Here is a 21901-nt window from a genome sequence, read left to right as displayed (position 1 = left end):
ACACGCAATTAGGGCCTCAACCTCAAGGGCAATGACCTATCAGGGTGATAGGGCGGTTAAGCATCCAGCAGAGTGCCTGGCTCGGAGTAGCTTCAGTAAAGGTTAGTTTTGTGCACTTCCTTCCTTCTTTGGTGGTCCAAAACCCGGGAATACTGGTTTGGTCTAAGTCTCTCAGAAAAATGGGTCATTCTAGGAAAAATAGGTCAGATAATCTCATTAAAGTGAGTGAGTGAGTTTTGTTAATGAGTCTGTGATGGGATACGTGTAGGGGGTGCTCGAGGTGCATTCATATTTTTATTGAGCCACACAAAATAGCTAAAATGTGTCTACTGATTAGGGTTTATCAAGATCGCTGGCCTTACTGTTGCTCTGAAAACACATTTAATCTACTTAGTTGTCCTCATTGAAAGTATTAATATATCAAAAAGATTTTAGAAAATTATTCTTAGGTATAGAGAGAAAAAAAATCAAAGCAAAAACTATGTGTCATTCCATTTATGTGCCATTCCATTTTCTCCCAATCTCTTTATCTTTCCTGGCACTGAATAGGCATAAAGATGTAAAAAACACCAAGGTCAGAAATTTGTCTGATAGTGACAACCGATCAACTTGGAAAGGGGATAAATCACCCAGAACTCCATATGGGACCACAGGGGCCCATGAAGTTGAGATGAGGTTTGATGAAATTCTAACCAACCCAGAATCTAGGTGTCAAATGACATAATGTGGACAGCTGTAGGGCTAAAGATCTTACATCTATTTGATTTTGTGTACTTTGAAAGGTAGGGGTGGTTAATCAATAGTTAGTAACATTATATATATATATAGCAAAAGCATCAAAACAACCATAGTTCTTCGCCTCCAAAGTTCTGGAGGAAAAGCCTTCTCTGCCTCTTTCTTTTTCTGGTGCTCCAAGCATCCCCTGTGCAAACTCTCTCTGTCTTTGTCTTCCTGACACTTTTTGTTCTGTGAGCGTGTCTTCTCCTCTTCTGTCTCTCACCAGGACACTTGTCTTTGGATTTAGGCCCACCAGAATAATCTCGAATGATCTTATTTCCATTTCCTGACCTTNATGAGAAGAGTCTCTGAAGCCGCCTTTGTTCCCTTGAGTCTGGAAGATGGGACACACAGTCTCTCCTCCAGCATCTTAGAATCTTGAGTGCGACAGGTGAGGCACAGCCATTCGCACTGGCTGANTTCCATTTCCTGACCTTAACCACGTCCGCAAAGGCCCAGTCTCCAATAAGATCATATTCACAGGTTCTGGGTGTCAGGACATGAACATACCTTTTGGGGACCCACAATTTAAGCCATCAACGGTGGACTCTGTCTTTTTTAAAAAGTTACATTAGGGGGTCAGCAGCATACCTTGCCTACATATAACNAGGAGAGAATCATCAGGTCAGTGGAGTCCAGAGCCGACCCTGGCCTCCAAAAAGTTTGTTTCCTTTTCGTTGCCAGACAGGAAGGGACAAGTCTGAAATCCAATCTCTTTATCCAGGGATGGGAGATTGACCCTTTTGTAGGTGAGAGATACAATCAAACAGTACGTGACTTTCTGCTGGTTTTGTCCATGATAATGAGACCCTGTGAGAACACACCAACCATGCGGAGAGCTGGAGAACATTCCAGGAGGAGGGAACAGGAAATAGAAAGCCCTGAGGAAAGAACGCACAGGGCAAGTCTCAGGAACAGAAAGGAGACCAGTGCCACTAAAACAGGGTCCAGCAAACTTTTCTTGCCAAGGACCACCTAGTAGAGATTTTAAGCCTTTGTGAGCGGCAGCTACTCAGCTTTTTGTCGCACAAAAGCCGCCCCGATAATGCCTACACGAATGAGCATGGCTGGGTTCCAATAAAACTTTATTTATGAATTCTGCGATTTGAATCGCCTGTCATTTCCACGTGTCACCAAATCTTGTTCTTCCAGTTCTTTCCAACCTTTTACAAATGTAAAATCCATTCTTAGCCCAGGGGCTGCTCCGAAAACAGGTGGTCAGCTCTTTGCCAGTGGGCTGCTGTGGGCGGCCCCCTGAGCTGAGGCACCGGGAGGGAGGGGGAAGGAGGGTCTCCGGGATGAAGCCAGACAGAGCTAAGTAGGTGCGGGCCGGACCCCATGCTGAGGTTTTGTAGGCCATTGAAGGGAGTGTGGGTTTCATTCTAATTGCTGTGGGAAATGCCCGAAGGGGCTGAGGAAGGAAAGCGAAGCGATCTATTTTAATCACACCCGGGTGCCTCTGAATCCAGAATGGGCTGTCTGGAAACCGAAGCCTAGGCAGTAAGGAGCCTGCTCCAGCAGACCAGGCAGAGATGATAGAATACTCACACGCAATTAGGGCCTCAACCTCAAGGGCAATGACCTATCAGGGTGATAGGGCGGTTAAGCATCCAGCAGAGTGCCTGGCTCGGAGTAGCTTCAGTAAAGGTTAGTTTTGTGCACTTCCTTCCTTCTTTGGTGGTCCAAAACCCGGGAATACTGGTTTGGTCTAAGTCTCTCAGAAAAATGGGTCATTCTAGGAAAAATAGGTCAGATAATCTCATTAAAGTGAGTGAGTGAGTTTTGTTAATGAGTCTGTGATGGGATACGTGTAGGGGGTGCTCGAGGTGCATTCATATTTTTATTGAGCCACACAAAATAGCTAAAATGTGTCTACTGATTAGGGTTTATCAAGATCGCTGGCCTTACTGTTGCTCTGAAAACACATTTAATCTACTTAGTTGTCCTCATTGAAAGTATTAATATATCAAAAAGATTTTAGAAAATTATTCTTAGGTATAGAGAGAAAAAAAATCAAAGCAAAAACTATGTGTCATTCCATTTATGTGCCATTCCATTTTCTCCCAATCTCTTGATCTTTCCTGGCACTGAATAGGCATAAAGATGTAAAAAACACCAAGGTCAGAAATTTGTCTGATAGTGACAACCGATCAACTTGGAAAGGGGATAAATCACCCAGAACTCCATATGGGACCACAGGGGCCCATGAAGTTGAGATGAGGTTTGATGAAATTCTAACCAACCCAGAATCTAGGTGTCAAATGACATAATGTGGACAGCTGTAGGGCTAAAGATCTTACATCTATTTGATTTTGTGTACTTTGAAAGGTAGGGGTGGTTAATCAATAGTTAGTAACATTATATATATATATATAGCAAAAGCATCAAAACAACCATAGTTCTTCGCCTCCAAAGTTCTGGAGGAAAAGCCTTCTCTGCCTCTTTCTTTTTCTGGTGCTCCAAGCATCCCCTGTGCAAACTCTCTCTGTCTTTGTCTTCCTGACACTTTTTGTTCTGTGAGCGTGTCTTCTCCTCTTCTGTCTCTCACCAGGACACTTGTCTTTGGATTTAGGCCCACCAGAATAATCTCGAATGATCTTATTTCCATTTCCTGACCTTAACCACGTCCGCAAAGGCCCAGTCTCCAATAAGATCATATTCACAGGTTCTGGGTGTCAGGACATGAACATGCCTTTTGGGGACCCACAATTTAAGCCATCAACGGTGGACTCTGTCTTTTTTAAAAAGTTACGTTAGGGGTCAGCAGCATACCTTGCCTACATATAATGTGCAAGTTGATACAGTGCCCTAGGATTATTTCCTAATTGATTCCAGTATGTAAATCTTGTCTTTTCAACTAAATTCGAAGTTTTATGTCCACTACGGGGTTTTTTATTTTTTTAAGTTTTGGATTATTTACACATTTTTATATGAACAACACTGCTGCCATGAATACCACATGCCTTAGGTTATATCTACAAAGATAGCAATACAAAGAATATCCAGAAATGCTGTGTTCAAGGTTATGGGAAGTTTACACTAAGGTACGTATTGTCAAGTTGCCCTCCAAAGGGGTGGCACCAATTTCTGTCCTACAACAGGTGTGTGAGAGCATCTTTTCCCCTTGAACTTGCAGAAAATTATTTCCTAGCAGGCCCTTTGATCTTTACCAAAATCTTTTATTAAAAATTCTTATTTCAAGGGTCATTTATTTAATTATAGCTGCAGTAAATATCTTTATAAAGTGTCTGTTACCCATTTTTTATTTACGAAATCTCTCCCTTTGTTTATGTACGTGCCCATTTTTCTTTTGGAGTTTTGGTCTTTTTATAAGTAGACTTTGGAAGAAATCTCATTTTTTATTTCACAGAAATTAGGACCTTGTTATATATGTTGCAAATATTTGTTTTCAGTTTGCTATTTGTCTTATTATTTTGTTTTTTCTTTCATGTTGAATTTAAAAATATTTATATGTAGTTAAATTTATTCATTTTTTTCTTCAGTGATTTCCAAGATTTTTATTTTATCCACTCCAAGATATTTTCTTGTTATTGTTTTACAATATCATTTTTTAAAAACTTTAATTTCCACTTTCTGGTTTTTAAAATGTCCATTTATTTAAACAAAAAAACAAAGAACAGTTCACCTTTGTCTTCCACCCCTATGCCTTGCCTCTGGCAATCACCAATTTGTTCTCTGTGATCTATGAGCTTGTTTTGTTTTCTTTTGTTTTGTTTTAGACTCCACCTGTAAGAGAGATCATGCAGGATTTCTTCTTCTCTGACTTACTTCACTTGGGATAATGCCCTTGAGGTCCATCCATATATTTGCAAATGGCAGGATTTCACTCTCTTTCATGGATAAACAGCATTCCATTGTATATATATCATAATTTTCTCATCCATCCATTGATAGACACTTAGACTGTTTCCGTATCTTGGCTATCATAAATAATGCTGCAATGAACGTGAGGATGCACATATCTTTTTGAGTTACTGTTTTAATTTTTTTCAGATAAATTCCCAAGAGTGGAATTCCTGCATCATATAATAGTTCTATTTTTAATTTTTTGAGGAACCTCTATACTGTTTTCCATAGAAGCTGCACCATTTTCCATTCCCAGCACAGGGTTCCCTTTTCTCCACATCCTTGCCAACACTTGTTATCCTTCTCTTTTCGATACTAGGCATCCTCACGGGGGTGAGGTGATATCTCATTGTGGTTTTGATTTGCATTCCCTTGATGATTAATGATGTAGAGAATCTTTTCATGTGTCTGTTGGCCATCTGTATTTTCTTTGGAAAAATATCTATTTAGATCTTCTGCCCATTTAATTGATTTTTTTTTTCCTTTTGAGTTACAGGAGTTCTTTATATATTGGATATTAGCCCCTTACATGATACAAGATTTGCAATTATTTTCTCCCATTTCAATAGGTTGATGGTTTCCTTTGCTGTGCAGAGGATTTTTAGTTGTAGTTCCACTCGTTTAATTATGCTTTTTGCTTTGTGCTGCCTTATAAATTGAATTCATCAATCTGATTATTACCTAGTACCATTCCATTGTCTTCTGGGCTTGCAAAATTCTGATGAGAAATCTGCTGTCTTATTTCTGTTCTTCTCTGTAAAATATTTTTTCTTCTCTTGCTGCTTTTAAGATTTTTCTCTTTATCATGTGTTTTCAAAATGTGATTATAATATGCCTTACATGTTTCTTGCTTGTCTGGTTGGTTATTTTCCTTAGCATTTGCTGAGCTTCTTGCAATTGAGGGTTTCATCAAACTTTGAAAACTTTTGGTCATTATTCTTTAAAGATTTTTTTCTGGCCTCCTTTCTCCTCACCTTCTGGGGCTTCCCTTATGCATATGTCAGGTTGCTTTGCATTTTCCCAAAGATCACTCAGTCTCTGTTTATTTCTTCTTTCAGTTTTTTTTTTTTAAGAGAGGAAAAGAAAGAGAGCGAGCCCATGTGAGCAATGGGGGAGGGGCAAAGGGAGAGGGAGAGAGAATCTCAAGCAGAATCAGCGCTGAGCATGGAGCCAGATACAGGGCTTGATGTCACGACCCTGTGATCATGACCTAAGGTGAAATCAAGAGTTGGATGCTTGACCGAATGAGCCACCCAGGCACCTTTTCGGTCTTTTTTTTTTTTTCCCCTTACTCTCAGTGCTTTATTTTGGATAGGTGGTATTGCTACGACTTCACATTGCCTTGTCTTCTGTTTTTAAACTGCTGTTAATCCTATCCAGTGTATTTTTTCAAACTTAACATTTTTTTGATTTACAGAAAAATTGCAAAGACAGGGCAGAGCGTTCCTGTATATTTCTCACCCAGTTTCCCTTTTTGTTAACTTTTTACATTACTGTAGTACATTTGTTACAAATATAATGAATCAATATTGATGCATTACTATTAACTAAAGCCCATGCTTTATTCACATTTCCTTTGTTTTTATCCAAGGACATTTTTCCCATTTAGGATATGACATTACATGTAGTTATTATGTCTCCCTAGCTTCCTCTAGGTTGTGAGTTTTTCAGAGTTTCTTTGTTTTTGATGATCTTTTTTTTTAAGATTTTTTATTTTATTTATTTATTTGACAGAGAGAGAGACAGCCAGCAAGAGAGGGAACGCAAGCAGGGTAAGTGGGAGAGGAAGAAGCAGGCTCCCAGCAGAGGAGCCTGATATGGGGCTCGATCCCAGAACACCGCAATCACGCCCTGAGCCGAAGGCAGACGCTTAATGACTGAGCCACCCAGGCGCCCCTGTTTTTGATGATCTTGACAGTTTTGAGGAGGTATCTTGTGGGATGTCTTTCATTTTGGCTTTGCCTGATGTTTTTCTCATGGTTAGACTTAACGTATGTGTTTTTATTGCTGTGGTAACAAATTACTCCAAACCTAGTGGCTTAAATAGCACAAATTTATTCCTTATGATTCCGTACGTCAGAAGTCGGACATGAGTCTCACTGGGTCAAAATCAGGGTGTCAGCATGGCTGTGACCCTTTCTGGCAGCTCTGGGGAGACTCTGTGTCCTTGTCTTTAGCAGCTAAAGGCCATCTACAATTTCTTGGCTAGTAGTTTCATCCTCCTTCTACAAACCTAGGATCTCTCTCTGACCCTTCCATCTCTCTGACCCTTTTCCACTGTCACGTCTTTCTCTCTCTCTCCCTTACTGACCACAGAGCAGTAAAAGGTCTCCACTTTTAAGGACTCATGGAATTCAATTGGGTCTGGCCAGATAATCCAGAATCATCTCTCCACCTCAAAGTCTGTATCCTTAATCTCATCTGTGAAGTCCCTTTTGCCATGGGTAATATATTCACAGGTTCTGGGCTTTGAAAGGTGAATGTTTTGGGGGCCATTGTTTTGCTTGCCACATTGGAGTTATGGGTTTGGGGGAGGAAGACCACAGAGGTAAAGTGCCATTCTCATCACATCATATTAAGGATGTATGCTGTCAACGTGACTTATGACCAACAATGGTAATTTTGATCACCAAGGAGCCCTGGTTTCTCCTGTTGGAGAATGGATTTGGAAGCCAAGATCTGCGTGTGGGTTCATCTAAGCTTTCTTTTCACATGGTGTAATTTTTATCTTAGAAATTTCACTATTTGGTTCTTTTTGATATCTTCCATGTATTTCCTCATTAGGTTCATATTTTCCTTTAAATATGTGTTCACAATTCTAATAGCTTTAAAAAATCCTTTCTGCTAGTTCTATCGTCTGTGGCTTTTATTTGTATCTGTTCCTATTCCTTGATTCCCCCCCCCACCCCTTGATTATGGGTCACATTCTCTTAACTTCTTAGCATGTTTGGTAATTTTTTATTTGACTTTAGACACTGTGTATTTTATGTTGTTGAATGTCTGGATTTTGTTCGTGTTTTGTCTTACCTTAATGAGTCTTTGACTTTGTCTGAGCAAGTAGTTTTCCTTGCATATCAGCTGTATCCCTTTAAGTCCTGTTTTTAAGCTTTGCTGAGACATACAGGAAGTAACCTTTACTCCAGGGATTGTTCAGTCCTACCTGAGAGGAGAAATGCCTTGGATGATCAGTAAGGCCTCTTCATTCTGACTGTTGGGGGATGAATGTTCAATTTCAAGGTCTGTGTGAGCTCTGGGAATATTTAGTTTGCCAGTCATTCTTTGTTCAGCATTTTGGAGTCCTGGTTTCCACATGCCTGGTTCAGGAGTCAGCAAACACTAAAGGGGACCATACAAATTTCTGGACCTTTTTTCTACATAACTACCTCTTTTGAGAGCTTTGCCTCACAACTCCCAGCCCCTCAGCCTCTGTGACCTGTCATTTGTTTCCTTACTTCCTTCCCTGGTTCTGTTTGGTTCCCCCCGCCCCCGTCACTGCAGCCACAGTTAGAAATGGCCTCTAGCAGAAAGCACAGCAGCGCTGGCTTGTTTCCTTTTTTCTCAAGGATTCTAGTCAATGCCTGAAACAAGTTGTTTCATGTTTTGTCCAGGTTTCTAGATGCTTACTGCAGAAGGTCAAGTATAGTCCTTGTTACTTTTTCATTGCCAAATGGTCCTTCAGTTCTTCACTGTGATGGTAAAATTGGTATAGATCTTCACGTATCTTCCTTTACACATTGTGCTAGACACTGGGGTACCTTTTAAATTTGGAAAATCATGTTCCTCAGAATGTCCCGAGGAATTTTCTTATGCTTTTACTAATTTTCTGTCCACCATTATCTTAATTATAATTTTTCTGGAATTTCTTCTAGATATTGGATATCTTGGATGGAGCATTCATTTTTCATATTTTTTCCTATTTTCCATTTCTCTTGTTTTATTATACTTTTTGTGAGATTTACTTGACTTTATCTTCCAATTATTCTATAGAATTTTAAACATTCTTATTTTTAATTTCTAGGAACTTTTTCTTGTTCTCTGAGGGTTCCCTTTTATTTCATTTTGTTCTTATTATATAGATGTAAAATCTTTTCTCATATCTTTAATGATGTTAATGAAAGGTTTTTTTTTTTAAGTTTTCTTTCCTGCATCACCTTTGTTGGAGGAATTCTTTATTCTTTTTGTTTTCACTGTGGTTATGTTAAGGCATTCACTCTTAAGATTAAGGCACCAAAAAGCTGACCCAGCCAGAAGCTCTTTGGACAGGAGCTTATACACCGGTGGTTTTCACTGAGGCAAACTGGGGGGACCAGTTGGTTTTCTACTGAGGCCCTCCAAATATCACTGTTGGCCAGTATCTCCTCTGGGGTCGCATCCTCCAATCTCCAATCTCGGAATATTACTCTGGATGTGGGTGTTCTGGGTCTGAGCAGTGGAAGGGAGATGGAGATTTCATGTTCAGCATACAGACTACCTCAATTCACTTGCTTTGGAAGGAAGTCCATCTCTGCCCGTTTCAGTATTTGGAGGGAAAGGGGAAGTCAACAAACTGTTTGGGAACTAGATAAGGGTGGAGAACTGTAAGGATCTAACTGCTCCTCAGATAGACTTTGAAATTAATCCTGCTGCCCCTGTCCACTTTTTCCTTTTCCTGTGTCTTTTCTGGGTCCTGTGTGGAAAATTAGCCCACTTCTCATAGATCTCTCTCCAATTCCCTTTGCAGGTGTTAAGATTGGACTTTCCTTCTCTTTGCTCAGCCTTTGGTCCTTGCTCTTTGTTATTCCTCTTTCCAAAATCTGTTTCCATATATTGTGGGTATGGACATCACTTAGCTTCCTACTAATGGACATACATTTCTGTTACCTGTTCTCCCTGAAATTTCTTGATGAATTTTGATAAAAGGTGGTTGGTTTGGTATATGTTTACTCTGTTATTCTGAACTCAAGAGTGTCTCACATTTTTATAGCAAAAAACATAACTCACCATACATGGATTCTTAGAATTCCCTTATTTTTGTTTAAAGCCTAAACTTGGAGATAAATTGAATTTTAATCTAATTTGGGCTTTATAATGGCTAACAGGAAGAAATAAAGTATATAGTGAAAGGGTCATAGGCACACACCATCGAACATCTGGATAAAATACTAGGTTAGTGCACAGGTGTTTTGCCTACATGACCACAGGCTAAACATCTAGACAGTAAGTATTAAGTTTCCAACAGCTGTTTGGTATCATGGAAGAGACACAGACTTGTAATCAAAGTCACCTGTGAGTGGAATGCTGAGTTGATAAGTAAGTTGAAACTATTCTTCTGGACGTCCTGAACATGGCCATGAATAGGTTCCTCACCAGCATTGTACCAGCTGCCCACTGCTGCGCGCCCTCAGAGCGGCCAAGAAATTCACATCCCCAGGCACTGACCTGGCGACTGTAACTTTATTCTTTTATTTCTAAGGAATCAGTTGAAGTACCACAGGGAAAGAGATTTCCATCTATAGTTTAGAGGTGAAAGATCTGCTTTAGAGACCTGAGTAAACACACATATTTCTTCCACATGTGGGATCTAGGGGTCTTCCTCCTCACCCCCACCTCTAATTTTTAATGGAAAAAGTTAGTTCCTAACCCTACCAATACATTTACCGTATAATTCAACAAAATTTCTTTGGCTTAAATACAGAACTAGCTTGGACTATAGGACCTGATGAGTTTGTTAGATGAGTGTTCTCTGTGGGATGAGAGGACATTTTAAAGTCTGGAAGCTTCTGTCAAGGTTTTTTAAAGCTGGCTATTAATCACACACACACACATATATATGTTTAATTACTCTATTTTTAACCTATTCGTTAAGGTACAGCTCAAATCCTACCACTTCGGGGAAGTCTTCTGAATTTTTCCTTTGGTAGTGCTGGTTATGCTTTGTTGTTTACTATCTGGAATTTTTCATTTTTGTGCTGATGAAAGTGTCATAGTGATATAATGGACGTCTATCTCCTGATGAATAATTCTTCAGAAAAAAATACAGAGAGAACTAGACTAAGCTACTCACTTTTTCAGAGGCCACTGAACTAGTGTCATGGACTTACAAGTAATATTGAGCAGAAATGTATACACCATTTTCTTAAAAGGTAGTTAGTGGACCAGACTCCATTATCTGCTTGCTTCCTTCCTGTGAGTACATTCAGCTTGCCTGGTGGGAAGCCATGTTGGTTCTTTAAGATGAATTTTGGAAAATTCATGAGTATAAAGCAGAGAACCTTTAACAAGAGCAGGGCTCATGCTGGCGTGAGAACAACACCCTTTATTCTCACATTTTTACACTTTAGGAATTCCTCCTTTCTCTTTAGGTAGGAGAGATACACAGAAAGGACTAAGATGAGCCATTCCCACAGGGAGAGTAGGCAGATCCCAAAGGGAACTGAATTGCCTGCCTGCTTAAAAGTGTCTCCATTGTGGGTCTATTGGGTGGCTTTGGATTAAAGCAGTTTTGCCAGAAGTTCCTTGAAGTGACATAAACATAGTGGACAGTCACGAAAAATCTACTTACAATGAATTATCCAGAGTAGTTCTCTCTCTCTTACACACACACACACACACACACACTACCCTAACAAAATAAAAATCAAAGTGATTTTAATTTTTCTCTTTAATCTGCTCTGTATTTCCAGATTTTCATCTTAAATTTTTCATTTTCTTCTCAATACAAAGGTAAATTAAGAAAAATAGTAACCCACTTGTCCTGAAGGTGACCAATATTTACAGCTTTGTATATATATCTGTATCCTTTTTAATTCAAACACTTTTTTTGGGAGAAGGGGGGGTCACTGTTGTCTTTGTTGTCTTTGCAAAAATAAGATCATAATTTGAACATTTCTTTACATCATCTTTTTCTCTTTAAAATACAGCCTGGTCTCCTCGCTAGATCAACAGAAAGTCTTAATGTGTTCTTTTTTATTTGTGCATAACATCCCATAGAATAGATCAACCACGGTTTATTCAATCATTTAGTTACCAATAGACATTCAAGTGCTTTCTGACTTTGTCACTACAAAATAGGCCTGTATTGCTCTAATACTCTACTATAATCACATAATACTTATATTAGAAAATACTATGTAAAATATAAAAAGATAATTAATACAGAGTCAAGAAACACACTGAATCTGTTTGCTGAACAAACAGTAAATAAATGTATTAAAATGTTACCTGGGTGTGGAGAACCCTGTCTCCCAATGGAGTCTGCAAATGCACTAAGGTCAGGAACCACGCCTCCTTCCTCCTTGTCTCTTCCAAACTGCCGAGCACAGCCCTGCAGAGGGCAGGCAGTCCCAGACCACACAATCCAATGTGCTCCAACAATGTGCTTGAAAGACAGCTGTTAAGATTTCAGAATGAAAATTTCCCATGTGTATAGTGTTGTAAAACTGGATTCCCAGGCCATATATATATTTATTTATTAAAATAAATTCTTGGGGCGCCTGGGTGGCACAGCGGTTGAGCGTCTGCCTTAGGCTCAGGGCACGATCCCAGCGTTATGGGATCGAGCCCCACATCAGGCTCTTCCGCTATGAGCCTGCTTCTTCCTCTCCCACTCCCCCTGCTTGTGTTCCCTCTCTTACTGGCTGTCTCTATCTCTGTCAAATAAATAAATAAAATCTTTAAAAATAAAATAAAATAAAATAAATTCTTATTTTAACTCACAATGAAGGTAAACTATATTACTTATATTGTCATAGTTTCTTATTACTTCTGTGGTTAAAATATATTCCGAATTCCAAACGCGCATTTGCATGCAGAGAACCCTCCTCTCCTGTGTGTGTGTGTGTGTGTGCACGTGCACGAGAACATGCAGGAGAGAGGGAGAGAGAGAGGGATAGATAAAGAGAGATTCTTTCCTTCACTGCCCTCAAATGAGATGTTTTCCCTCCCCTTCTGCTGATCTGGTTGTATGTGGAAACTAAGCAAGCAGAATAGGAAATGTGATGACTAAATATGAAAGTGCCAGAAAGATGAAATGCAAAAAGAACAAATTTAACAGAGAAGTTTGATATTTTTCTTAGAGTCCTCATTCATGTTTGAGATCTAAGAATTTGAATTTGATTGCTAAGAATATAGTAATGGAAATTTGCATATAAGTGAAATGAAAATTTATAATTAGAAAAATTTCTTTAGTTGTTGTAGATTTCCCTTAATTCTTATTCTTTTTCAAATAGCATACGTAAGCCATGATGTGAATCAAAGCAAAGGGTTATTTAAAAATTAATGATCATGGGATTTATCATTTATTAATAGCTATTTATCTGGATACATTATAAGTTTGTTCTTATATGTTCATTTGGAGAGTCAATATTTGAACTGTTAGGATAAAAACACAAATGCGTTTTAAAAGATGAATGTTTTGATAAAATAAAAGGTTAGGAGAAACTCCATGGCATTTGTAGGAAAAAATTATCTTCCATGTAACTTAAAGAGACATAGGTTTAAAAATTCTTAAAAGAATGTAGTGTAAGATATAAGATATGTTAATCAGTGCTTTCTTTTTCGAAGTTCCATGGAAAAAACTAGCTAAGACTCACAAGTCATTTATATAAACATCATATATCAAGAAATACTTTTCTGAAATCACCTATACAAATTATTTAAAATTTTACATTAATAAAAGTAAAATCTGTTCTCAAAAAATGTCAACTTTTCAAAAGGAAAAAAAAATCATCCCTAGTTCCATCACTCAAAGACAACCGCTGCTAATGTTTGATGTAGTTCTGTTTGGTCTTATTTACAAGACATCTTTGGCGTGGTCACACTGTACATATAAACTTTATTTTCCTTCTCCCCTCAATGTGGAGTAAATATTTCCTACTATCTACTTAAGTTCATCATAAGCAAAAATACCAACAAAGGAAAAGTGCATATGCGGTAAAACATGTACGAGCGTTGTGAAAGATGACAGGCTTGGGGGTCATGTTTCTCCAGTTTCTCAATGAGGGAAAAAGGTCTGTCCAAACCTCAACTTTCATGAATGACCTCAACTGCACACATGAAAACAAGTAGTCATGATTCTTTGGTTCTGCATCACTGAAAAGATGAGAAGTTCTGATCAAGATGGGAAATAAAAACAAAGAAAAATGGGAGACAACTGAGCAAGTCAAGTGATGATAAGCCTATAACGTTGGTACCTCTAAGATGGTCGGCTCTGCTCTATGGACGCTCACAACTGCCTCCCGTCGCTTGGTGTCTGTATTCTTTCTCTCCTTCAATCTTTAGTGGTTTTCCACTTACAGTTGGTTGTGTTTTCTTTTTTCTCTCCGATTACCTGAAAATGAAGTAAAACTAATAGCCAGTTTTTGTGGCTGTTAGTTTTTAAATTAAAAAAAAAATTTTTTTTTAAAGCAACAGGACCTTCTCCCTAAATTAAGTCTTATTCAGAACCTCAATACATAAAACAGAAAAAAAGTTGACCTTTTTTGGTTGTCAAGAGAGGAGTGGTGCAGAAACCAGGATCCACAGCTTGAGGTTGCAAAAATACGTGATGGGCTGTTTAAACCAATATTTGCTTTCAAATTACAAAACGTTCAAGGCAAACCATGAAGTTTTACTTACGTCGATTGGTCTGCCAACAAAAATTCAGTTTTGTGAAAACGATTTATTACACAGGAGTTTCTGACAGAAAAAAAATTGGAAAATTTTTAGAAATTAAACTGAAATACTTTGGAGCCGTTGAACTTTGGAATGAATATTGATTTTTGCGATGACACAATCTCTAAAAATGATCACTGTTTACTCAAAACAGTCTGAGGAAAATTCCTGGAATTTATAGTTGAATATTTCTTCTCTTTTTCTTTCTTTTTTAAGTAGAGTTTCTTTAGGGGTAAAAAGAATGAAGTAAAAATTTCATTTCTGGAGATGGAAATCAGGGAGAAAGTTAACAGGAAATAAATATTTTAACTGAGGAATTAAAAATGAATATTAAACAGACAAAACTGGGGCCGCCTGGGTGGCTCAGTCGGTTAAGCATGTGCTTTTGGCCCAGGTCACGATTCCAGCGTCCTGGGATGGAGTCCCATGTCAGTCTCCTTGCTCAGCAGGGATCCTGCTTCTCCCTCCGCCTGCTTGTGCTCTCTCTCTCTCTCTGACAAATAAATAAGATCTTTAAAAAAATAAAAAAGACAAAACTGTTCCAGAATATCGTAAGTGTGTTGTATTTCCTCAGTAAATTCAACATGTAATGAATTGAGAGGGCGAAGAAAGAACAGTTGTCAACTCTCCTAAGAAACCAACAAATTAAGAAACCCTTGCATTGCACTGCTGAAGTGACAACTGGGAAATTTATAACATGACCTTTTATTTTTTATTTTTTATTTTTAATTTTTAAAGATTTTATTTATTTATTTGACAGAGATAGAGACAGCCAGCGAGNAACTCTCCTAAGAAACCAACAAATTAAGAAACCCTTGCATTGCACTGCTGAAGTGACAACTGGGAAATTTATAACATGACCTTTTAAAACCACAGAACTCGTGGAAATCCTCCCATTGATCCCAGAATAAAACCCAAACTCCTTGATCTGGGTCTGCTCGCCTGCCTCTGCTCCAGTCCTTCTTACCCTCATTTACAACTCTGAAGTCACACCTTCCCTTCGGTTTTCCAGAATTCCCCAGACCCTTTCCCTTCTAGAGCCTTTGTCCACTCTCCTTCCTCTGTCCCAGGGCTTTAGGGCACAATTGGTACCTGTTTTGTGTTGCATTGCGNCCCATAACTCCGGGATCACGCCCTGAGCTGAAGGCAGACGCTTAACCGCTGTGCCACCCAGGCGCCCCTATAACATGACCTTTTAAAACCACAGAACTCGTGGAAATCCTCCCCATTGATCCCAGAATAAAACCCAAACTCCTTGATCTGGGTCTGCTCGCCTGCCTCTGCTCCAGTCCTTCTTACCCTCATTTACAACTCTGAAGTCACACCTTCCCTTCGGTTTTCCAGAATTCCCCAGACCCTTTCCCTTCTAGAGCCTTTGTCCCCTCTCCTTCCTCTGTCCCAGGGCTTTAGGGCACAATTGGTACCTGTTTTGTGTTGCATTGCGTCCTCCCCATTCCCCCAACCAAATTCATATGCCCAAGTCCTAACCTTCAGTACCTCAGAATGTGACCTTACGCAGCAACAGGTCTCTGCAGATGTCATCAGTAAGATGAGGCGATACTGAAGTACCATGGGCCTCTAATCCAATTACTGGTGTCCTTATAAAAAGGAGAAGTCTGGACATAGGCACACTCCCCAGAGAACACCGTATGAAGATGAAGGCAGAGAGCAGAGCTCATCTGTAAGCCAAACAATGCCCAAGACCCCTGGCAAACCACCAGCAGCCAGAAGGCACGGAGCAAATCCCTCCCTCAGCCTCAGAAGGACCCGACCTGTGACACCTTGATCTTGGCCTATCAGCTCTCACAACTGGGAGATGATACATCTCTGTTCATTGAAGTTGCCTGGTTTGTGGTGGTTTGTTACGGCAGCCCTAGGAAACTAACACAGCATCCTCTAGTTCTTTTTTTTTAAATTTTTTTAAGATTTTATTTATTTATTTGAGCAGGGGGAGGAGCAGAGGGAGAGGGAGAAGCAAACTCCCCGCTGAGCAGGGAGCCTGACGTGGAGCTCCATCCCAGGACCCAGAGATCATGACCTGAGCCGAAGGCAGATGCCCAACCGACTGAGCCACCCAGGCGCCCCTATCTTCTTGTTCTTCAAGCCTTGACTTACCTGTCACTTTCTCCGAGGAACAGTCCTTGACCACCTACACCCTCCAGTATTTTCAGTCAAAGCTCTTGTTTATTTCCTTCAAAAACACCAAGACAAATCTGTAGCTTTATTGGTTGGGTTGTTTGGAATGTAAGCTCCGGAGACCAGGGCTTGCCTTGTTCCTACAGCCCTCCCAGCAGCTTGAGTGTCCACAGCATGGCCTGCGAAATGTCGCCCTCTCGCCTCAGAGGCCAAGGAGGCAGCGCCAAGAGTCCTGTGTTGTCAACTGTCACGCACATTTTGGATTTAGCGGAGGGGAAGTTTTTGGAAGAAGTCAGAGACTTAAAAACACTCGCAACACTTTGTTTCATGACACTCTTCTGTCTTTCTGACTGGCAAATTTCCAAACATTTGCAAATAGAACGAAGGGATGTCATTTAGAATGCGGGGACGTTTGGGAAGAAAGAGAACAGGCTGAGTGTCATCGAGCTTCATACGCTGGAAGTGAGGAGCTGACAGAGAAAGACTGGAAACTGTAACACAAAATTCTTCAAATATCCAGATCCAGTGAATTGTGTGGTTTACTGAATTTATGTCAAAAACTTGAAATTTATTTCTCATTTAAAATATTTTTAATACTTGAAACTATTATAGTAATTCTTTCTAAAGAACCTCAAGACAGAACTATGGATGCCTTTTCCTTCTGACTTTTTTTTTAAGGATTTTATTTATTTATTTGCCAGAGAGAGAGTGAGGGAGAGAGAGAGAGAGAGAGAGAGAGAGTCCAAGCAGGGTAGTGGTAGGCAGGGCGAGAAGCAGTCTCCCCGCCGAACAAGGGGCCAGATGTGGGACTAGATCCCAGGACCCTGGGATCATGACCTGAACCCAAGGCCGACGCTTAACCCACTGAGCTACCCAGGGCCCCACCCCGCCTTTTAAAAAAGATTTTTATTTACTTTAGCAAAATTTTAGCAAAAAGCAATGTATAAAGTTTACAGAATTGTAAACCTTCCTTTTAGACAAGATAATATCTTTCTCCCCACCCCAACACAAATACCCTGACAATTTTCTTTGCCTTTATTTATTTACTTTAAAAGATTTTAAGTAATCTCCACACCAAATGGGGGGCTTGAACTTACAACCCCGAGATCAAGAGTCACACCCTCCACTGACTGAGCCAGCGAGGCACCCCTATCCTGGCAATTTTAAAGAATATTTTTTCCCTTACTTCATCAGAACAGGACAAAATTAATATTTATTACTAAGGACTGGGCAATAGATCACTCAATTGAAATTCATAATTTTCAGAGGATAATTGCAACAAAATGAACCTCATTTCAGAGTCTCTAGTAAAGTGGGAGAAACCATTACATGACGTAATAGTTAAGAATTTCTCCAACCTGATGCTTCTGATCCTTGAACTTTGATTGAAGGTTTTTTATTTTTTTTATTATTATGGTATGTTAGTCACCATAGAGTACATCGTTAGTTTTTGATGTAACGTTCCATGATTCATTGTTTGCGTGGCTTTTTCAATGTCATTAACAGTTCTATTGTCTCAATTAAAATCTAACTCGACTGTATATTCAATGCGGACTTCACAATAATATTCTTTGGAGTTCAGGACTATAGTCTATGCCTCTGTATTGGTCCAACTGCTCTTGCAAGTGTGGAATATTCATTTTCTATGATTTTATAATCCCCTGAATTATAGCACCATGGGGGAGAGCCTCTGTGGCCAGGACAGAGTGGAACTGATAAGGTGAGAAGATTGGGCATCAATTGACAGATGGATGATGGGCTACTGATTTAATCATAACTATAAATACTTAACAGTTTAGTGAGAGAGCCATTGTATTGCACATTCTTAACTTTAACGTACATTTCTTTTTTTTTTTTAAAGATTTTATTTATTTATTTGACAGAGACAGAGACAGCCAGTGAAAGAGGGAACACAAACAGGGGGAGTGGGAAAGGAAGAAGCAGGCTCATAGTGGAGGAGCCTGATGTGGGACTCGATCCCAGAACGCCGGGATCACGCCCTGAGCTGAAGGCAGACGCTCAACCGCTGTGCCACCCAGGCGCCCCTAACGTACATTTCTAAAGGCTGTGGTTACGGATGGAGGGGATGCTGGGGTACTGGGATGATGTAACGGAAATTAACGTGCCTAAATACTAGACTGTAGGAACCCTACTCAGGAGCCAGAGATTTCCCATGTGTTTGGTTAGGTGCCGTATTCCCAGTGCTGAGAAGAGTTTGGGGGCACTTCATAAATGTTTGCTATTTGAATGATTATTTTATGAAACTATTCTTGTTAGAAAAATAAATGAAAAACCCATCTGAAAGGGGTTAACCTTGAACGTATCTTTAAACTTCTTCCTTAGTTGAAACCCTTCAGGGCAAGGTCAATCAGTACATGTCCAACTAATCACCACTCTTCCTCAGCCTCCTTGAAAAGAAATCAGTCCTAACGCACGTAGGTAGATCTTCTTTAGAAGGTCCCATTCCACAGGTGAACATGAGCAGCCTCACTCAGGAGATCACTCTGGTTTCATCATATAAGACTGCTTGAACAATGGTTTTTGTATTAGATCAAGGTGTCTGGTCAGATTTCTTTGGTATGGCAAAGGTTACTTTTTTCAGAGACTTTCAAAAAGGTTATATTTTGCTATACTGGTCCATTTTCCACAGTGATTTATGACTGTATGTATCTCATCAAAGGGCTAAGAAATATTTCTTGACTGTGTATCAATACCACATGGATTCTGGGGGCGTATTTACACTTTTGGTCTGTAGCGATAGGTCATCGAGGTTATAAGAACAGAGTGAAATTCATTTTACGCTTTATGTGTTCAGGGGCCTGAAAAATTGGAAACAGTACCCATGCCTCAGGGGGCTCCAGGGGGCTCAGGAAAGGCAGGAGTCAGTGATGCCTGCCAGTTTGCTGGTGGGTCAGTGAAGTGACAAATATACAAGGTTGTTGGGAAAGATGTGATCAGTTTAGTTTTAGACATGCATAATTTGTTGAACCTGAGAAACATCTAGGAGGTAATGCAACAAGCCCTCAGAAGCTACAGACTTTGGAGCTAACGCCAAATAGAGCTAGCTGAAGCTTTGGGCATGAGTGAGAGCACTCAAAGAGAAAGCACGTGGAATGAGAAAATGGAAGGGTTTAAGATGGAATGTCTGGAAACACCATAATTGAGGGGGCTGGCAGCAGAAGAGGAGCCAGCCAAGAAAGAGAACAGGATACAGGGAAGTCACACAGACATCATGGAAAATGGCCAGCACAACCGGCGTTACCACATGAGACACAGAGACTGCGTCGATGAGGCCTGGAAATGGCCCTTTAGAAAAATTAAAGAAGGAAATACACAAAAATATCAACAGCTCAATTCCCGACTGGTGAGATTCCAGGTGGCTTCTTTTCCTCTTCCAATTTGCTGCATTTTCTGCATTCTGTACAATAAATATCGGTTATAATATATTAAAAAATAAAATACTCTGATAAAGTCTAAAATATTTCATGAGAAAAAAAGGGCAATTATTAATTAATTAAAAAGGGTAATTATTAATTCACCAGTATTTGAGCACCTGTGTGCTGGGTACCACGCGAAGGATAAAACAACGAACAAGAGGCTGGCTCTGTTGTTTTACAGGAAGGAACGGCAGCTGGTTTGATAAGGGACGAGTGAGGGCTCGTGGGGCCCAGTGGCGGGAGATGAGGCTGGCAAAGTAGCTTGGTGCCGGATCATAATGGATTTTATATGTTTTGTTAAATAATATGGACTTTATGGGGTGCCTGGATGGCTCAGTCGGTTAAGTGACTCTTGATTTTGGCTCAGGTCATGATCTCAGGTCATGAGATGGAGCCCTGCGTCTGGCCCCGTGCTGGGTGTGGAGCTTGCTTAAGATTCTCTCTCTCTGCCCTACCCCCTTCCCACCCGCGCTCACTCTAGCGCGTTCTCTCTAAAAAAATCAAAAATATATGGACTTTATTCTGAAAGCTATAGAGACGTTTATGAGGAGTAGATTTAGGGCTGGAATCGTGTTTTATTTGAAGTTAATTTCCTACTGAATTGGACGGCAGTGTGGCCAGTAACCTGGAGGAGCACAACGGTGGGCAGGGCTGGAAGCAGCTAAATAAGGCAGGTACAGCGGTGAGGGAGAAGGGGCCGGGTCTACACATGTTTGGGAGTAAAATCAACAGATCAGGAGGATGCTACCGACTGGATATATGTTGGGGGAAAGAAGACATCAGCAATGACTAGTGGGGTTTTCAACTTGGGTCCCTAGGTGGGTAAAGAGTGACAGCTGCCATACAGACTTTGTCTATAATGACTCTCAGGGCCTGTAGCGGTCAATGTTCTATGAAATGAGAAAGCAAGTGTCTGTGTCAGATAGTATTATAGGAGAGGGGAGAAGAAGCAATGTGTGTACATGAGATCTATTTCTGACATCACAGCCACAAAACAGAATCCTAAACACTCAGCTGTCTCCTCATCACATATGCACAGTCAGAGACTTTTCTTTTTTCCAATCCATAGAAAACAATATTTCTGTGGCAAAGAGGGAAGTTGGAGCCATGTCTTTAGAAGTGCTCACATATAAATAGCTATGGCCTCCCAGGAAGGGTCTTTCTGGGTTGGGTAGAGAAGTTTGGGGGAAGGCTGATTAAATTGCATGTGGGGGAAGAAAGAGGTGTAATTAGATGAGAATTGATACTGTTAAGGCAAGGGACCCAGAAGTGGTAGGTCCCAAATGAACTGTATGAGCATGAACGAACACACCTTGAAGGTGACAGGTGCTGTACTTGTATGCTTGCATTGTGTCATGCATCTCGGCTTCACAGCACGGAAAACTGAGGCCTTAGGTCACGCAGCTTGACCGAGCGTGCCCAGCTGCTAAGTTGAAGAGGTCAAATCAATCTGGCCGAAGGTGTCGCAGTATGAAGCCCTTGTCCTGGACGGGCCACGATGAAGACACCAGAAGTACAGTTAACTCACAGCCTTGCGCATCTCCTCCTGCAGTAAAGTACCTTCTGTTGCACGGGCGATAATTCAGTCTCCAGTGCGCTGCTGTAGACCGACCGGGGCAGGGCCTCCCTTATCGTCCTCGCCCCCACACAGAGCGCCAGGTGGTGCCCGAGATGGCGGCAGCCCTCAAAACGGCTACACGCTCAATTCCTGATGAGGGTTCAACTAACGTTAGGGTCGCGAGTCCTCGCCTGGCCCAGTCCTTGCATCCGTATCTAAGTAATGCTGTCTCGCCAGTTCATTGTTCCTCAGTCCTCGGAGGCGGGCATGTTAAGGGAATTCTTACCCACTCTGAAAACAGCGGCGCTACACACCCCTTACACCTGCCCCCCACCTGGATGACAAGCGCCCCCTCTGCTCCCCTGCCGCCCTCCTCCTCCTTCCTCCCCACCTTCGGGTAACCCTGAGGAGGGAGGCTCAGGTACCCGCCTTCCTCTCCCACCGCCGCGAGCTCCTGGCCTGAAACTGCTGGCGCCGGGTCGCCCCCGGCCCCCCG

The 21901-nt window shown here is 40.7% G+C and overlaps 1 long non-coding RNA gene across 7 annotated transcripts; it reads right to left on the bottom strand.

Annotated features, from left to right (window-relative positions):
• Positions 1-1391: 1391 nt before the first annotated feature.
• On the bottom strand, positions 1392-21895 carry LOC105242160. Of its 7 annotated transcripts, none has more exons than XR_004621989.1 (5): positions 16390-21895; positions 13815-13951; positions 11845-12013; positions 9908-10133; positions 1392-2512 (listed from the first exon to the last, which is right to left on the bottom strand). It is a non-coding gene; the product is annotated as an uncharacterized LOC105242160 (long non-coding RNA). The 7 variants fall into 7 exon arrangements; XR_004621988.1 differs by lacking the exon at positions 9908-10133 and adding an exon at positions 7672-7804; XR_004621990.1 differs by lacking the exon at positions 9908-10133 and having other exon boundaries at positions 1392-1658; positions 2326-2512.
• Positions 21896-21901: the final 6 nt, after the last annotated feature.

Source organism: Ailuropoda melanoleuca, chromosome 18 (assembly GCF_002007445.2).
Source record: "Ailuropoda melanoleuca isolate Jingjing chromosome 18, ASM200744v2, whole genome shotgun sequence".
In the NCBI taxonomy this organism is placed as follows: Eukaryota; Metazoa; Chordata; class Mammalia; order Carnivora; family Ursidae; genus Ailuropoda; species Ailuropoda melanoleuca.
This window is presented reverse-complemented; position numbering and strand designations above follow the sequence as displayed.